An 18614-nucleotide genomic window follows, 5' to 3' on the forward strand; every position below is an offset into this window, starting at 1 on the left:
CTGAAGTGCTTCCACAACACTGAAGGCATAATTTTCTGGCTTTGCACTATCAGCAAGGAAAGTCACTTGGAGGAAGTGCATGTTAGAATTTCGGGCATGTGCTGTGCATAATTTTCCAAACATTAATTTAAAATTGGATGCAGGAACGTGCCTGAATTTCCAGCTTTTTTTATTGCTTGTTCTCAGGATATGAGCGCTGCTGGCAAGGCCTATCCCTAGTTGTCCTGAGAAGGCAGTGGTGCATCACCACCTTGAACTGCTGCAGTGCTTGTGGTAATGGTGCTCCCATGATGGAATTGTAGGATATTGACACAGTGACCATGAAGGACCAGTGATATACGTCCAAGCCTGGATGGTGCATGACTTTGGAGGTGATGGTGGTAGAGGTCACAGGGGAGGGAGGTGCTGTTAGTTCCAACCCTGAACTGGAAGGGTATTTCTCAATATTTGTAATTTGGAAGGAGTGGGTGGTTGTGGGTTGGAATCCAGGTGCACCCAATTTAGAAACTTGCATTTTAAGTTAACTATTGCTATTTGATTTTCCTATTGCAAGAGATTTTTTTAATGGTTTCCTCAAATGATGAATAACCTGCAGTCTGTTGACTGTTTAAGGAAATTTAGTGATTTATCATTTCTTAAAATCTTTTATTTTTTTAAACTCTCTTGTTTCTTTTATATAATTACTAGTACATTATGTTTTTGTATAGTGCTGTTTTCTTCACTGTGCATATTGAAAAATAAATCCCTGCTAATGGCTGGAGCTTGCCTGCATGTCTCACATATTGGACAATGTATAAGTGTCAGCATGCTGCATCTTGCTTAGTTTAGCATATGTTCAGCCTATCATATGCAGACAATCAAATCTAATTAACTTTTTTTAATAAGAGTTTTCAAGGGGAGTTGGTATGTTCCTAAGGACATAGGTCAATGCATTCAGTAGATGCTTTCATTGAGAGCTTGGTCATGAACTGCAGCTGTCTAGAAATGGAATAAACCACGGACTGTACCAATTGTTGCAAGATGTACCTCTACACTTCAATACTGGGCTCGGGACATTTTTTGCAAGTCGTCTAAATAGTGGTACAGATGTTATTTGGATGAAGCCTAGAAAAGCCTTTTCAGCAAACTTTTCTTTTAGGAGATCCTTTACAAACTTTGTACTTTGGGTTATTATCCTGGTTTTCCAGGAGATGTATTGCAGATGGAGCTGTGTGGTTTTGGAGAAGAAATGTCTTTGTAAATCTTTGTTCAAAACACTATTGATGAAATAAAGGTGTTAATCTGTTGAAGCTGAACATACAAACCCAGAGGATGAGGGACTTAGTTGTTGACTTCACAGATGGTAGTAGATATTTGGCACTATGAAAAGTTTTTTTTTTGGAGTTATCCAACCATAGGTTATTTTTCAGAAGACTTTTGCATACATTTTCTGGCATTAATATATGCTTCCTGTAAGTCACCCACCCATAAACTGCCTTTGTCATGCTGCAGCTAATGTCAGCTGCATCACTTTCCTGAAATGTGGCAAGTTGTGTTGCTGACACATGTCTATTTTTGACCACTAAATGTCTCATTTGATCAGTGGTCCTAGGTTGCCAGGACTGATTCAGAACTGTGCTGACTGTTTCCTGCACAGCTGGATGATATGATCCACAGTGTAGTTCAGTTAAGCTCTGAAGACTTTTTCATACTGAGCCAGTCCACGTTACATAAGTGAGCAACTTTTAAGTTTGAAGCTACTGACTTTGTGTCGTTCAGCTTGGTGACTTCTTTAGGTTCCAAACATGTCCCGGGGTTCTCCATGCTTCTCCATGCTTGTTCCACACACAATATTTCCCTCCATCCAATTTATTGGGTCCCCTTGTTATTTGAAAAACCTGGATCACATTTCTTCCCACTTCATTTGTTGCAATAAGAATAGAATTAGCTTCTTTAACCTTTTACATCCATCAATAATCGAAAACTTGAACTATCTTTGAATTCTTCTGTCGCCTCCACATCTTTTCCTAAGTGACCACAACTGGATCCAGCAGCATGCTTCAAACTTTTTAAACTGTCGTACCATTGTAAAAGTAAAACTATATTCATCCCTCAACCAAACAGATCACATGGTTGTTTATCTTATTGCTGTTTGTAGGACCTTGCTGTGCCTAAAATGATTGCATTTCAAAAGTAATTCATTGGCTGTGAAGGGCTTTGCAACACTCTGAGGACATGAAAGGCAATATATAGCCTGAAAAATATGCTGTGCAATATTACACGGACATTTAGCATGTTCATATAAAATTCTTTTGTCTGCTATTTTTAAAAAATACATTGTTCAATTTTACAAATAAGAATTCCAATTGTATCTGAATGCAGGAAAACCATAGGATACTATCTACAAAACAGAGTATTTGCAATATTCAAAATCAATTCCCAAAAGTTCTATTTGGAGCCTTAAGATTTGTGTATTGAAATTTAAGATGTGGTGTAAAATATTAAGTCAGATTTTTATTGCTTTTGAGTTTTTGCACTTATCAAAGTGAGAGACGTTAATGCTGGGAAACTTTCACTTTGGACACTCGGACAGCATCAACCACTCCCTTTACAGTACCCAACAATGTGCTGTATTCCTAACCTGAGAAGAGCAATGTCTCAAACATAAGCATAAATTTTCCATTTTATGCACCAGCCATCATTATGTTTAACCTGAGTGCTGAATTGTGTGTGGGTATGTGCTGTGGTTCTGCATCTACTAGGAACTGTGTTGAGACTCCACACACTCAATTCAGCCAGCAGAAAGGATAGTTCCATCCTATCAGGCTTGATGAGATTTGAATCCAGGTCCCAGAGGTGAAAGGACAGTGGAATTGAGTGCACTGACCCATTGCACCATACATTTCCCAGATCTGTGGTGATTTTTATGAAATATGTACACACAGAAAGACTTGGAATTCTAATATTTTTATATTAGATTTAGCTTAGTGTTTTCAGTAGTCCTGTTTTCAGCAGTCCTGCCTTCAGTAATATTGTTGTCTTTGGGGTTAGAGACTCATGTAAAGAGGTAATTTCATTAGTGCCTCTTGAGACTACAGTAAGGTGACAGTAATAAACGCTATCTGCAGCAGCACCGATTGACATCTTTCTTGGCTGCAGGCAGGCTGAGTGCACAGTTCTCCTGTAGAAGTCAGTCAGTGATGCAGTTTCTCGATCATTGGCATGTATGGACCTTCTCCAACCATCAGAAAAGATCCACTGGCCGGAAAATAAAGTTGCAAATTGTGATTTTCAAACAATCTTCCATTCCACTTTGGTCATTTTTCAATTATGTTAAAGGAGATGTTCAGAGAGACATTAAATTAAGTGCAGCTCATGTACACCCACTTTTAGCACGCTCTCTCTCTCTCTTTTCCTGCAGTGTAAAACAATCTATTTAAGAAGTAAAGCAGTATAGTTTCAGGCAAGAGGTGGTATTACCGTGGTGATATCTGCCATACCTTTTTGCATCATAATTTCATTGTTAATGACAGAACAGTTTGAAATGACTGTCATAGTTTGGGTTCCAGTTCCTCACTAAAACTGAAATGTACATCCAGTTGCAGTTATGACTAACCTGTGTTTGCATTTCTCTGCTATCACACCTCTAAATACATTCCACACTTCATCCCTTTTCCAAGTCCTGCCCTTTTTGTTCAGACATTTACTATTTGTAATCTCCTCTGCTTCATCTTAGCTCCTACTGTCCATCTTCATCACTTCAATTTGCCTTGCTTTCTTTCTCACTTTTTGTTCCATTAAAGAGTAACCACTCTTTTTAGGTGAGGTACTTGAGGGCCTGGCTCCTGTGCAATTGGCTCAGAATCAGATGTATTAGTGTGGCTCAATCAATATCTCACTTGCTTCCAGCTCTGAAAGTTGTGAATTTGAGCCCTATACTGACATAAGGTGTCAACTTGTAATATAGGCTGAAGCTCCAATGGAGTGCTGCATTGTCTGAGGTGCCATCCTTCAGATGAGATGATAAAGTGAGGTCCTATTTGCCTGTTCTCATGGTGGATATTAATGATTGCATCACACTATCCAACGAAGAGCTGAACATTTTCTTAATGTCATCCTTTAATTAGTACTAAAAACATATTAATCGGACATTAGTGGCTGCAAGGTTTGTCTATATAAATGCAGTTACTGCCATTCAAAAGTGCTTTGAGTTGCTTTGATAGGATAAGGTGCCTTACAGTCACAGGTAGTATTGCTCATTAGCTCAGCATCTTTGACAAAGGAGGGAAGAAAATTGGATGGAGGAAGGAAAAAATGCATTTGTAGTTATTCTGACTCAGAAAAGCAGCTGTGTAAATGATCAAAATAACTTGATAACAAACACAATTTGTAATGAACACTCTAAGTTTTCATATTCACTCACTCAGTTTGATAAATTATTCACAATGGCCATTGTGATCAGGTACAATTAAAATGGTGGTCCAAACTAACATCTGGCATTTGTTCTCAGTGACTTCAAAAGAAATTCTGTGTCGTGTTAAAGTGGAATTGTGATCATTGGTAGACTATTAGCTATTGATTTTGGCTTATTTGTGTAGAGAGAATCCTGGTCTACAAAAACAAGGAGAGAGAAAAGAAAAACATGCATTTCAGTCAAGTGGGAGTTGGGCCAAGTGTTCTGATGCTGGTGTGACCCTGAGTGTGTTTGTTCAGCATTCTTGGGAATGATTACTGGTTGGTACTGGGGGCCCAATTGCTACAGTGTACAAAGGTTATAGGGAGAAAAGGAACAATGTGGTAGTAACCAATGTATGTTAGAGCGGGTATTTTAATGGCTGCAGCGTGACCTTCCAAATGTGATTCCTCTACAAAAATATCCTTGTCAACTATTTAGATATTTCAAGATGTATTTCCATTTTTAAGAAATATTGATGGAGTAGAACTGATTAATATGACAGCAGCTTGGTCTATCAGGAATCCATTGATTGCATTATACATAAGTATCGGATAGACATTCAATTTAGAGAGACAGAGATGTAGAAGGCAGAATTCGATGAACACATTGAAGATATCAGATTTACAACAACAACTTGCATTTATATAGCACCTTTTAACATAGTGAAGTGTCCCATGGTGCTTCACAGGAATGTTATCAGACAAAATTTGACACTGAGCCACATAAGGAGATATCAGGACAGGTGACTAAAAGCTTGGTCAAAGAGAGAGATTTTAAGGAGCATCTTAGAATAATTAGTGCCTGTTCCTAGCAAAAAGCTGCAAATTTGAAGCCGCTTCCTAATCTCTAGATACAGTTGAACTTATTCCCTTTTTGTTAGTTTTAGTTTGAAATTTAATGCATACTTTACAAAAAAAAATCATGATTCCTATAGATGAGCTGGAACTGATGGTAAATGCATTGCTTGTTGTGATACTGACATATAGACAGCTTTGATTCTGCTCAGTGCTGAGTTAGTTGATCTCAGCGTGGTCAGTAGTAGGAGCACCACAGTTACCTCGGTCCGTGGGCTAGGGAGGGGAAAAATCAATAAAGATTGCTGTTTCTGATAGCTATCCAAGGACATTGTTAGAATGTGCATGTGTTTGAAAATTGGATAAGGAAAAGATTAGCATCAGCTGTGATGCTTCATCCGCTACACTCAGTCTAGGTTCACTCATGAAAAGTTGTCACATGGTGAAGTACAGAGAGGAGGTTGGCACCCATAGAACCATACAACCAGTGTATACTCTCTTGTATTCTGCCATTGTGACCCATGCATATAGATATTGGTTCTTCACCTTGGTTTCCCAATGAAAGAAAAGGAAACAGTACTTTCAAGGGAGAAGAGAAAATGAGAAATAAACCAATGGTGCAGAAATTGCTCCTGAGATAACACAGAGCTCAACAGCGCTCTCCGTTGTTAGTGGCGAAAGCGAGGAGCAAGTTCCGATGTTTGCACATGCGCAGTGAAAAGCGGAAATCGGAACTTGCTCCTAGTGGTTCGCCGGCGATATGACAGCTTTGAATTAAAGGGCCAACGCATGTTGCAATCAGAGAAATCATTGAAAAAATGCAAACTTGCTTATCTGCCCAGCTGGAAAGTAACTAATTACGCCACCAAACAGGTATGCTTAAAAATACAGGTCTAAACTAAGTTTTAACTGCGTGGTAAGTCTTAATGATTGCTAAACAACTAGAAATTAACTTTTAAAAATGTGGAGTCTCATTACTCCTTATTTTAATAGTTTTTGGTCACTAAAATTTTTTTTAGATTGTTTTACTTTTCCTTTCTGTCTTTAATTCAATTATTTCTTACCCTTTTTTAGCTGTCTATAACTGTTCTTACATTGATTTAAAATGTTGTACCTTTCACTTACTGGTTTTCACGTTCTAAGCCGGCAGAGGCCGTGAACGCAGCTTGTCAAAAATGTTGCGACCTGATTGGTGGAGTGGAGAGATTGCTTCTCCCAGGATCCTAGCTTGACCTGAACTGACGCTGGGCTCTTCTCCACTTCCTATTCAAGGAAGTGGCCGAAGTTTGTGGGTTAGTATAAATCTATGGAGCGGCGAGGAGTGTTGGTTTGCTGCTCCGAGCAATTTGTACCCCAAAGGTTCTTGAGAGATTTACTTGTCACACAGATGAAGCATGTAATGACTGAAGGCTGTGGTTTGCATTAATCTGGTCCTTATGGGCTAAATGATGGAAAGTTATCACTAGGGTCTTCAGTATGAGCTGGTAGTAATTTCATTAGAAAATGGTGTTGCTCTTCTCAGTTGTATGGTAAGTGAATTGGGACATTTCATGAGTCCAATATAATATTTAAACTAACTCTGTGATATATACAAGATAAACTGATAGAAATGGACTAACTACGGTGACCAGGCTGTTGAAATCCATTTAGAGATGCGTCCGAATTTGAGCCTCAACTGCCATTTGAACAGAGAACATGGTTAGTTGCGTTATTCCAATCTTCAAGAGCCACTGGATAGATGGGTTACCTAGCCCTGCCCTGTAAAGTATATACCTTAATATTTGTCTGATTACAAATGTGTGGGAAGATGAAAGGGAATACAATGGGTGCAAGGCAGTTTTAAAAAAAGCAAATTAATTTGGGGAAATGCTTAGTTCTGACTAAGACTTCATATGGGGTTAGTGTTTGTTCATTTCATGCAACTGTGATGTCTCCGGGCCATTAGACTGTAAAGTCGTGTCAAGTATTCTTTCAGCATTATTACTGTGGTAAATGCAGTCGTTCATATAGTTAATGAACTGTACAGGAAATGGCCACAGCTGTCACACCATGGAGGGATTTGACTCACACAATTAATTATTCAACTCATGTCTAAGCTGCGTGTCGGTGAAGATGATAACATTGCCACAATCCATATGCAGAATATTATAATATTGCAGCTCTTATTTATGTAAATTACTTCTTTGACGCAAATGAGTGAAACTTTAATAAATATGTGACGTGCTTTTGCGGTGGTCTTGTATACTTCAATTCAAAGACTAGGAGTGATGTGATTTGGGCTTAACAATGGCCTTTATCATTAGATTTGTAATGCTTTCTATTCATTATGGTCCATTTTACAACTATATTTTCTCACTAAAACAACTTGCATTTATATGGCATCTTCAGTGTAGTAAACATCTCTTGGTGCTTCACAGAACGGAAATGGACAGCGGGCAGTAATGGAAAAGTTAGGAGAGATGACCGAAAACATGGTCAAAGAGAGAGATTTTAAGGGGGCTTGAAAGGCGAGGGGAGCAGTAGTAAGGTGGAGGTGTTTAGAGAGGGAGTTACAGAGAGTAGGGTTGAAACAGCTGAAGTCTTTGCCACAGGTGCAGAGGAGGGAGGATGCACAATACGCCAAAGTTGGAGGACAGAATGGCAGCAAAATACTGTTTTAGATAAGTAACATGATGCAAAGATTGGCCATGTGGTTGATAGTGAGGAAGAAAGCTGTAGACTACAGGAAGATATCAATGGACTGGTCAGGTGGGCAGAATGGTGGCAAATGGAATTTAATCCAGAGAAGTGTGAGGTAATGCATTTGTGGAGGGCAAACAAGGCAAGGGAGTACACAATAAATGGGAGGATACTGAGAGGTGTAGAGGAACAGAGGGATCTTGGAGTGCATGTCCACAGATCCCTGAAGGTAGCAGGACACGTGGTTAAAAAGGCATACAGGATACTTTCCTTTATTAGCGGAGGCGTAGAATATAAGAGCAGGGAGGTTATGCTCGAACTGTTTTTTAAAAAAAAGTTAGGCCACAGCTGGAGTACTATGTACAGTTCTGGTCACCACATTACAGGAAAGATATGATTGCACTAGAGAGGGTACAGAGGAGATTTACGAAGATGCTGCCAGGACTGGAGAATTTCAGCTATGAGGAAAGATTGGATAGGCTGGGGTTCTCTTTGGAACAGAGGAGGCTGAGGGGAGATTTAATTGAGGTGTATAAAATTGTGAGGGACCTAGATAGAATGGATAGGGAGGACCTATTTCCCTTAGCAGAGAGGTCAATAACCAGGGGGCATATATTTTAAAGTAATTGGTAGAAGGATTAGAGAGGAGTTGAGGAGAAATCTTTTCACCCAGAGGGTGGCGGGGGTCTGGAACTCGCTGCCTGAAAGGGTGGGAGAGGCAGAAACCCTCAATTCATTTAAAAAGTACTCGGATATGCACTTGAAGTGCTGTAACCTACAAGGCTGCAGATCAAGAGGTGGAAAGTGGGATTAGGCTGGAAGGCTCTTTTTCAGCCGGCACATACATGATGGGCTGAATGGCCTCCTTCTGTGCCGTAAATTTCTCAGAATCTATGATTAAGGAGCTGGTCATACTGCGACTTGGATTGGGTTCCATGACACTGTAGTCCCACTGCAACTCATCTGCATACAAATTGATGTATCAAAAATGGTGTGATATCACCTCAAGTAGTTTTGTACCTCTTCGACTCCACATCAATTAGGGTTACCAACCCTCCAGGATTGTCCTGGAGTCTCCAGGAATTAAAGATTAATCTGTGAGCAACCCAGGAGAAAAATCATAGGGGCATTAGAAAATTGTGTTTAAAAAATCATTTCTCTGAACACCTGTTTATTAGTTATAAAAATATCAGACATGGGGATAAAAGACTGTTTGACGGACAGTCAAGAATCATTTGATTGGGTAATGAATCTATTTGTTTTCCAATTGGCGTGGGAAGGTGGTATGCTGCAAGTATGGACGTGTTGGACGAATGATGGCAGGAGTGTGGGGACAGAGCGGTTAGAGGCAGGAGGCCATGTGATAACACCTCCAGGAATATGTCCAACCAGAGTTGGCAACCCTCAAGTCAATTGCAGTTTAACTGCAGATGATGCAGAATAAACTTTCTTAAAACTTGAAAATGAAAGTTCACAAGGTGGTTCAGCAGATCACCTTTGAGCTTTTAACGATAGCAAGCAGCTGACAGTATAAATAGGCCTTTACTAATGTTAAAAAATGTTGCTACAATTTGGATGCTCGTGAGCATAGCTATGTGCCTGCATCCAAATGCACAGGTTTCAGGCTTAAGCCCAGAGCAGTATAGATGAACAGGTATAACTTGCGCGGTCCTAAAAGCAGTTACTAGTGTTAAAACAGTAGAATTAAAGATAGTGACAGCCCTATCTTATCCTTCAATTTAAATAAAAGGTTTTTTGTTCATGCAGGTTCCGGCAGCTACTGCAAATAATATCTAAATGCCAAATTGATATATCTGTATATTACTTTCTGAATTTCTCTGATTTTTGTTTTCAAATTAATATATGTTCTGTCTATTTAAAAATCAATGTGTTTGTACTACCAAAATGAGGTGTGTTTTAATTGGGAAGGGTTAAGCTGCCACAGGACATCTGTGAGGGTCCATTGACCTTCCAAATGTGCCATGAGTAGAATGGAGTTCTTCAGTAGGGTAATTGGAGGCAACATTTAGATTATCCAGAACTGTGGCACTCCTAACTGAGGCCAATCCCACTGCCCAGATGCAGGAGCTGGTCTCATAACCAGTTTTATAAATATGAAATAACACGGCCACAATTCTGAGATTTTTTTAAAGAAAAATGTGATTGCTGATGCACATCACTAAAGTTAAGCCCCAAATCTCAGATAAATGTACGGAAAATTAATAGGAATGGATTGTTCACAATCTTCTACTATTGTGCATTGTTAATATATAGGTCCCTGACTTGTTTTGGCAAGATGTTTACTAATTAATTTTTAAGTAATAAGAATTTCTGTTAGTCTGTAGAATGCTTTATTCATTTTTCAAACACCTAGCTCCAATAATCCTTTATGAAGTCATGATTATCTTGAAGCTTACCATTTGTGATGTTTTGGGAAAACTGTATTGTGCTCTCAACAGCAAGGTTTATTTAATCATCATTCCAAAAAAAAATGAAAACACTAAGGGTGAAACATTTAGTAGTTACTCAAAATTTTCTGCAAATACATGTTTGTTCTTCCTTACTGAATTAAACACTCCATTCTGCAGATTAAGATAGTGACAACATTTAGACATGTTTTGCCTTAAGGAGTCACCTTTTTCATATTCCATTTGTATATAATTTATGCAACATTAGTTTCCTTAGAGTAGCAGTCCTATCGTGATGTAACCATGATGTGGAGATGCCGGTGATGGACTGGGGTTGACAATTGTAAACAATTTTACAACACCAAGTTATAGTCCAGCAATTTTATTTAAAATTGCTGGACTATAACTTGGTGTTGTAAAATTGTTTACAAGTGATGTAACCAGAGGAGGCATGTAAGAATAGCCGAGGTTGACTTGTACTTTGATTTTTCTTCCTTTCTGTGCAAGTGCCTGGCCTCCATTTGAACACTTATTGCCGATCATTTGGCAAAGATTGAGAAATTTCAATGTAGAAATTTCAGTTACAGCATTTCATAAAATCCATACATTTCCCAGCAGACAGAAATTACAGATTGATGTATTTTTAAAAAGTTGGTCTGTAAACCTTTATGCCACTTCCCCCCCCCCCCCACTTCCTATAGCCCATCAAGCCAAACTTCCTCTAAGGTTCCCCCCTGCCCAAGCCCTGAACTCACATCTTTCTCTTTGTTTCTCTCCTATCTCCACCTCCTGCTCCCTTGACCCTATTCCCTTCAAACTGCTGACCATCCAACTTCCCTTCCTGGCCCCCTTGTTAGCTGATGTTGTTAATGGTTCCCTCTCAGGTACTGTCCCTCTCCCCATCAAATCGACTGTTGTCACCCCCTCCCCTCAAAAAAAAACATCCTTGACCCCTCTGTCCTTGCAAACCACCGCCCCATCCCCAACCTCCCTTTCCTCTCAAGTCCTTGAACGTGTTGTCGCCTCCCAAATCCGTGCCCATCTTTCCTGAAACGCCATGTTTGAATCCCTCCAATCAGGTTTCTGCCCCCGGACAATATTGAAACGGCCCAAATCAAACTCACAAATGACATCCTTTTGTGACTAACCATGGTAAACCATCCGTCTGTAGCCTTTAACATGATTGACCACCTACTCCAATACCTCTCCTCCGTCGTCCAGCTTGGTGGGACTGCACTCGTCTGGTTCCATTCTTATCTATCCATTCGTGGCCAGAGAATCACCTGAAATGGCTTCTCTTCCCTCTCCCACACCGTTACCTTTGGAGTCCCCCAAGGATCTATCCTTGGCCCCCTCCTATTTCTCATCTACATGCTACCCCTTGGCGACATCATCTGAAAACACGACGTCAGGTTCCACGTGTGTGCTGACGACAACCAGCTCTACCTCACCATCACCTCTCTCAACCTCTCCGCTGTCTCTGATTTGTCACACTGCTTGGCTGACATCCAGTACTGGATGAGCAGAAATTTTCTCCAACTAAATGTTGGGAAGACCGAAGCCATTGTCTTCAGTCCCCGCCACAAACTCTGTTCCCTAATCACCGACTCCAACTCTCTTCCTGGTCACTGTCTGAGGCTGAACCAGACCGTTCGCAACTTTGGTGTTCTGTTTGACCCTAACCAGCTTCTGACCACGTAGCCGCTCCATCACCAAGACCACCTACTTCCACCTCCGTAGCATCGCCCGTCTCCGTTGCTGCCTCAGCTGATCTGCTGAAACTTTCATCTGCCTTTGTTACCTCTAGACTTGACTATTGCAATGCTTTCCTAGCAGGCTCCCATCTTCCATGCTCCATAAATTTGAGCTAATCCAAAATTCTGCTGCCTGTATCCTAACTCGCAACAAGTCCCGTTTACCCATCACCCCTGTGCTTGCTGACCTACATTGGCTCCTGGTCCAGTAACGCCTCGATTTTAAAATTCTTATCTTTGTTTTCAAATCCCTCTAGGTTCTCGCTCCTCCCTATTGCTGTAACCTCTTCCAATCCTACAACCGTCTAAGATCTCTTCACTCCTCCAATTCTTGCCTCTTGCGCATCCCCAATTTTAATTGCTCCACCATTGGTGGCTGTGCCTTAAGCTGCCTAAGCCCTAAGCTCTGGAATTCCCTCCCTAAATCTTTCCGCCTCTCTACCTCTCTCTCCTCCTTTATGACGTTTGTTAAAACCTACCTCTTTGACCAAGCTTTTGGTCACCTATCCTAATATCTCCTTTTGTGGTTCGGTGTCAAATTTTGTTTGATAATGCTTTAGTAAGCACCTTGGGACGTTTTACTATGTCAAAGGCGCTATATAAATGCAAGTTGTCCATTTTTGAGAGCTGAGGGTAGGTGAGCTGGAAATATTCTGTGTAGTCGTGTTTAGAATTAGAAGAAGAGGTTGGGTTTGATTGCTGGTTTGCTGTGGCTCAGGAAAAATGAAACCACACATTGTGCCTGAACTGAAGCTGCTTTTGTCCTTTTTTAATTCAGATTCCGGGAGCCCAATGTTTTACCTGGGTGTTAAGAGTCTGCTATCAGTTTATGCAAAACTGATTTAACTGCTTGAACACCGTGTAGTACATACACAACTTTTTAGAGTCAACAGCACAAGGGTCAAATTCTAAAGTGAATCTTTTGCTTGTTTTAATGCTGGATGAGGCCAGAGAACAAAAATATCCTGAGAGTCCAGATTTATTTTATATAGCTGCACCATAGTTCCAACATTTCCCAATCTGGATATGTTCAGTTACTTCCCAGTAAAGTATCACAAGAAAAAAATGAGCATTACTTAACTCCGTTTTGTGCAATCAAATATTTGGTTGTCATAATCTTCTCATTTATCTTGACGTGGAATACAAAGATGCCAAGTATTTAAAACTCATCACCATAGAGCAGCAGGAATCAAACCCTTCTGCCTGACTACCAACTTATAGCTTTTTTAAATATTAAACTATCCAATTACTTCAGTTTCCCAATCACCTTGAAATAGTTTTTTTTTCCTTTTTTTTAATAATTTTTTTTTAGCTGTCTGCTACCTTTTCTGCCTGCTGTTGCATCTTGGCCTCCTTTTATTTTGATTATTTTTTCATCATTTCACACGTCCTTCTCTTCACACCTATTTTCACACGTCCTTCTCTTCACACCTCTCTGTTTTTTTTCTCTTTTTTTTCCCTGTTTGTTTTTTTGTTGAATGTGTATTCGGGGGTTCTGCAGGTGACACCTCTCTGTCTGAACACGGTGATTGCCTTGGCAACGGGCAGTTGCAGGGGCAGTCTGTAAACACCATGTATTGTTCTATATGTATAAATGCGTAGGCTTCAAGGAGCTCCTGAAACATTTACCTGAGGAAGGAGGAAGTCTCCGAAAGCTTGTGAATTTAAAATAAAATTGCTGGACTATAACTTGGTGTTGTAAAATTGTTTACAATTGTCAACCCCAGTCCATCACCGGCATCTCCACATCACACCTATTTTGAAGAAGAGCTGGGGTGTTCTCCCGGAGTCAAGCCCCATTATTTAACCCCTCAACCAATATCACTGAAAAAACCCCCAGATTACCTGGTCATGATCATATTGCTGTTTGTGGGAACTTGCTGTGTGTAAATTGGCTGCTGCAATTCCTACATTGCAACAGTGGCTATACGTCAAAAAAAGTACTTCATTGGCTGTATAGCGCTTTGAGATCATGAAAGACCCTATACAAATGCAAATCTTTCTTTCTTTCAGCCATCCCTGTGATCTACTTTATACAATGTGGTGGTTTTCCTTGTAGGTGCTCTTACATTTGGTGCATCTGTAGTTCTGATTGTGGAGAGCGATGTTTGTGCACCAGCTCCTTGTGTATACATTGCTAAAACCATCTCCTTTGTTCCAAGCTAAGAATTAAGGGGAGTCACTGCAGAGACCTCACTCTGCTGCAATCCAAACTACAGAAGTGGTAAATGTAAATGTGCCTTTTCACACTAGTTCCACCTGAGGAGGCCTTATAGGAACATAAGAACATAACCTTGTGGCTGAAACCTTGTGTTAGAACTTTTCCATTCTCAGTTCCTAAACCACAATTATAGAAACAAATGTTTTGGCCATAGGAAGATAATTGATCCATTTCAACCCATCCGTTTGCTTACTATGATTTTGGAATTAATCATCCTTTAACACTTTTTCTAATAGGAATTCATCTATTCCTTTTTTAAAAAACTGCTTGGTGTTTTGTTCCACAACCCCCTTTTACATTTGATGCTTCTGTAGTTCACAGTGCTCTCCTGCAATCTGAACTGCAGAAGCGTCAAATGTAAATGCAACTAATAAAAGAAACACCACATTGCATAACAACGGTGATAGGGATGGCTGGGGCGTGAAGAGAAAGGTTTGTGAAGTAATGTTGAATAATGAATAAGTAATCAATAGAATAAAGAAGGCCAAGACATGATTACAGGCATAAAGCAAGTAGCAAGGGTAAATAGTAATGAAATAGGGAAGACACAATGGCAAGGATTTTGCTGTGAAAGTAACGGTGGGGCTAACAGCGCTTACCGTTATTTATGCGCTAATTGGACAACAACTGCTGGTGAGCAGAGAGGTGCAGTTAAACACGAAAATCCGGACGTTGCTGTCTGAGATGCGCCGCTTCTCCTTAAGCTGCTCGAAAATGGCAAATAGCCATCTGGCTCCTCATTCAAATGTATTGAACAGCGTGAAGTTCCTGTACTGACATTGTGGATACGAACTAAACTCGCCACAAAAAGTTAGGGCTTGTCCATTCCAGTCTAAGTACCCTTTTAATGACGTGATAAGTCTTAATTACTGCCAAACAACTTCTCTGGCACTGAAAATTAACTTTTCCAAGTGTGGAGTCTCATTCCTTCAGCTTTTAATTATTGTTGGAGATTTTTTTTTAAAAAGTAACATTTTTTTTCTTTTGTCTTTTTTTATCTCTCTCTTAATCCAATCTTTCTTTCCCCCTCTTTATTTCGCTTTCTGTACCTGATTTGACATTGAATTCACTATTCTAATTTACACTTTCTGGTTCAGACTCTGTGCTGTTCATTAACGATTCTTCAGTATGACTTGTTAAGGAGACACACAGTTGCTTGCCCTGTTCACACAGATCCTAGATGCCCTGTGGAGGGTACTGCGTTGTTTGGCTTTCCCGCTGACACTAACTTGCCGGCTATGGGCAAGTGCAAGTCTAACAAACGGTGGGCACCGTTCGTTCGCCGCTCACAGCAAAATCTGGCCCTATGTTAAGAGGGAAAATGTTATAAGATGATGGGCAAAGTTAAAGTAGGGCGACAGAGTTTAATATAGAAGTATAAAAATGCTGTACGTTTATTCCACAATTCTATCTCTCACTTATTTTTTAAAAATGGGCTAAAATTCTTATTTTATTGTGACACCCTTAACTTTAAACTGTGCCCTCTAGTCCATGTATCATAAACCTTAGAGAAGAACCTTTCTGGATCCAAGTTCCCCATACCATGAAAATCTTAAAGATCTCTGTCAAGTTCTCCCATCATTCTCCTCTTCAGAGAGTAAAGTTCCAGAGTAGACAACCTTTCATCATATTTAAACTTTTAAAGTTCAGGAATCAGACTTCGCATCCTAGACTGGACTCTCCCCAATAATTCTACATGTCTCCTGTAGTAAGAGACTCAAACTGATCTCAGTAACCTCATCGAGACTAGATACAACTTCAAAATCTCCTCCTTATAAGTCTCTCTCTTAGTTATACATCCCCACATTTTATTTGCTTTTTTCCACCACCTGTGAATACTGAACTGAGTTTTAACAACCTATGTATCAAAACACCTAGATCTTTTTGTTCTGCTGTTGAAACAAGCATGTTACCATTTAATATGTACTCTACATTCTCACTTGTACCTAATCTTGTGACTATATTTATCAGTGTTGAACTCCATCTGCCACCTCTCTGTCCTTTGGCGTAGCTTGTCCAGATCCCTTTGGATTATTGCACATTGGTTAGTATCATTGGCCACTGCACCCAATTTGATGTCATCTGTAAACTTAGATGTCTTGGACAATATTCTATCTCTAAAAATTGTTTATAAAAATTATAAACAATGGTCCAACACTGACCGCTGAGAAGATCAACTGGCAGTCGGTTTCCACTCCGACATTTCCCCATCCACCACCACCCCGCTTTGCTGTGTATCTTTCAGACAGTCCAGCCTAACACTTTCGCAGCTACCTGTTGTATGGGATAGCCTCACATGCTTTCCTGAAATTCAGGTAGATAACATCCACTGATTTGCCCCATCCATCAGACTATAACCTCCTAGAAGAATTGCTGTAAATTGCTATTACTATTTGAATGACTTGATGCAATTGTGATAAGTGACTATGTATCAGGGGATATAGTGAAGTATATATTGTGGGTTTTTAGAGCATTCCTACTTATTTTTCACAACACCATGTTTGAAACCCTCCAATTAGGTATCCGCTCTGGCACAGTACTGAAACGGCCCAAATCAAAGTCACAAATAATATCCTATGGTAACTGTAACCATGGTAAATTATCCCACCTCATCTCAACCTGCCTGTAGCCTTTGACACGGTTGACCATACCATCCTCCTCCACTGTCTCTCCTCCATAATCCAGCTGGGTGAGACTGCGCTCATCTGGTTACATTCTTATTCATCTAGTCATGGCCAGAGAATCACCTGCAATGGCTTCTCTTTCTGTGCCCACACTGTTACCTCTGGAGTCCCCCAAGGATCTATCATTGGCCTCCTTCTATTTCTCATCTACACGCTGCCCCTCGGCGACATCATCCGAAAACACAGTCAGATTCTACGTGTACGCTGACAACACCCAGCTCTATCTCACCACCACCTCTCTCGACCCCTCCACTGTCTCATTTGTCACACTGCTTGTCTGACGTCCAGTGCTGGATGAGCAGAAATTTCCTCCAACTAAATATTGGGAAGACCGAAGCTATTGGGGTAGAAATCGCTTGGAGCAGCAAAACGCTCGCCGCTCCATAGATTATACTAACCCGCTAACTTACCGTGGTCTTTTCTTCGGCCACTTCCTTGACTAGGAAGCAGAGACGAGCCCAGCGTCAGTTCAAGTGAAGGTAGGACCCAGGGAGAAGTGAGAGGATCAATCGAGCTCTCCCCTCGACCAATCAGATCGCAGCATTTTTGACAAGCTGCGTTCACTATCACTGCCGGCTTGGAACGTGAAAACCAGGAAGTGAAAGGTACAACATTTTTAATCAATGAAGAAAAGAAAGGGTAAGAAATAATTGAATTAAATAGAAGAGATAGAAAGGAAAAGTTTTTTTAAATTATTTTTTATGAAAACATTTTTAATGACCAAAAACTATTAAAATAAGGAGTAATGAGATTCCACGTTTTAAAATTAATTTTTAGTTGTTTGTCAGTCATTCAGACTAACTGCGCTGTTAAAACTTAGGTTAGGTTGGGTGGTGTAATTAGTTACTTTCCAGCTGGGCAGATAAGCAAGTTGGCGCTTTTTCAATGATTTCTCTGATTGCAGCGTGCAATGTCCCTTTTAATTCGAAGCTGTTATATCGCCGGCAAATCTCTAGATGCAAGTTCTGGATTTCCGCGTTTCACAGCGCGTGTGTGAACGCCGGAACTTACTCCTCCATTTCGCCACTAACAATGGAGAGCGCTATTGAGTTCACTGTTATTTTGGGAGTAATTTCTGCCACCATGTCTTAAGTCCCCATCGCATACTCTGTTCCCTAGCCATCCTTCTCCCTGGCCACGGTCTAAGGCTGAACCAGACCGTTTGCAACCTTGACATCCTGTTTGACCCTGACATGAGCTTCCGACCACATATTGGGTCCATCACCAAGACCGCCTACTTCCACCTCCATAATACTACCTGTCTCCGCCCCTGCCTCATCTCATCTGATGCTGCAACCCTCATTCATGCCTTTGTTACCTCTAGACTCGACTATTTCGATGGTCCCTTTGCTGGCCTCCCATCTTCCACCGTCCATAAACTTGAGCTCGTCCAAAACTCTGCTGTCCGTATCCCACCTCGCACCAAGCCCCGTTCTTCCATCACCCCTGTGCTCACTGACCTACACTGGCTCCTGGTCTGGGAACGCCTCAATTTTAAAATTCTCATCCTTGTTTTCAAATCCCTCCACGGCCTTGCCCCTCCCTATCTCTGTTACCTCCTCCAGCCCGACAACCCTCTGAGATCTCTGCGCTCCTCCAGTTTTTGCCTTTTGCACAGAGTAATCATGATATGTGAAAG

At 40.6% G+C, this 18614-nt stretch overlaps 1 protein-coding gene across 3 annotated transcripts in view; it reads left to right on the plus strand.

Moving 5' to 3' along the window:
* Nucleotides 1-18614, plus strand: part of myo1b (myosin IB) — a 240566-nt gene that overhangs the window by 24645 nt on the left and 197307 nt on the right. The window lies entirely within an intron of this gene.

The sequence above is a fragment of the Heptranchias perlo genome, chromosome 7, assembly GCF_035084215.1.
Source record: "Heptranchias perlo isolate sHepPer1 chromosome 7, sHepPer1.hap1, whole genome shotgun sequence".
Classification (NCBI taxonomy): Eukaryota; Metazoa; Chordata; class Chondrichthyes; order Hexanchiformes; family Hexanchidae; genus Heptranchias; species Heptranchias perlo.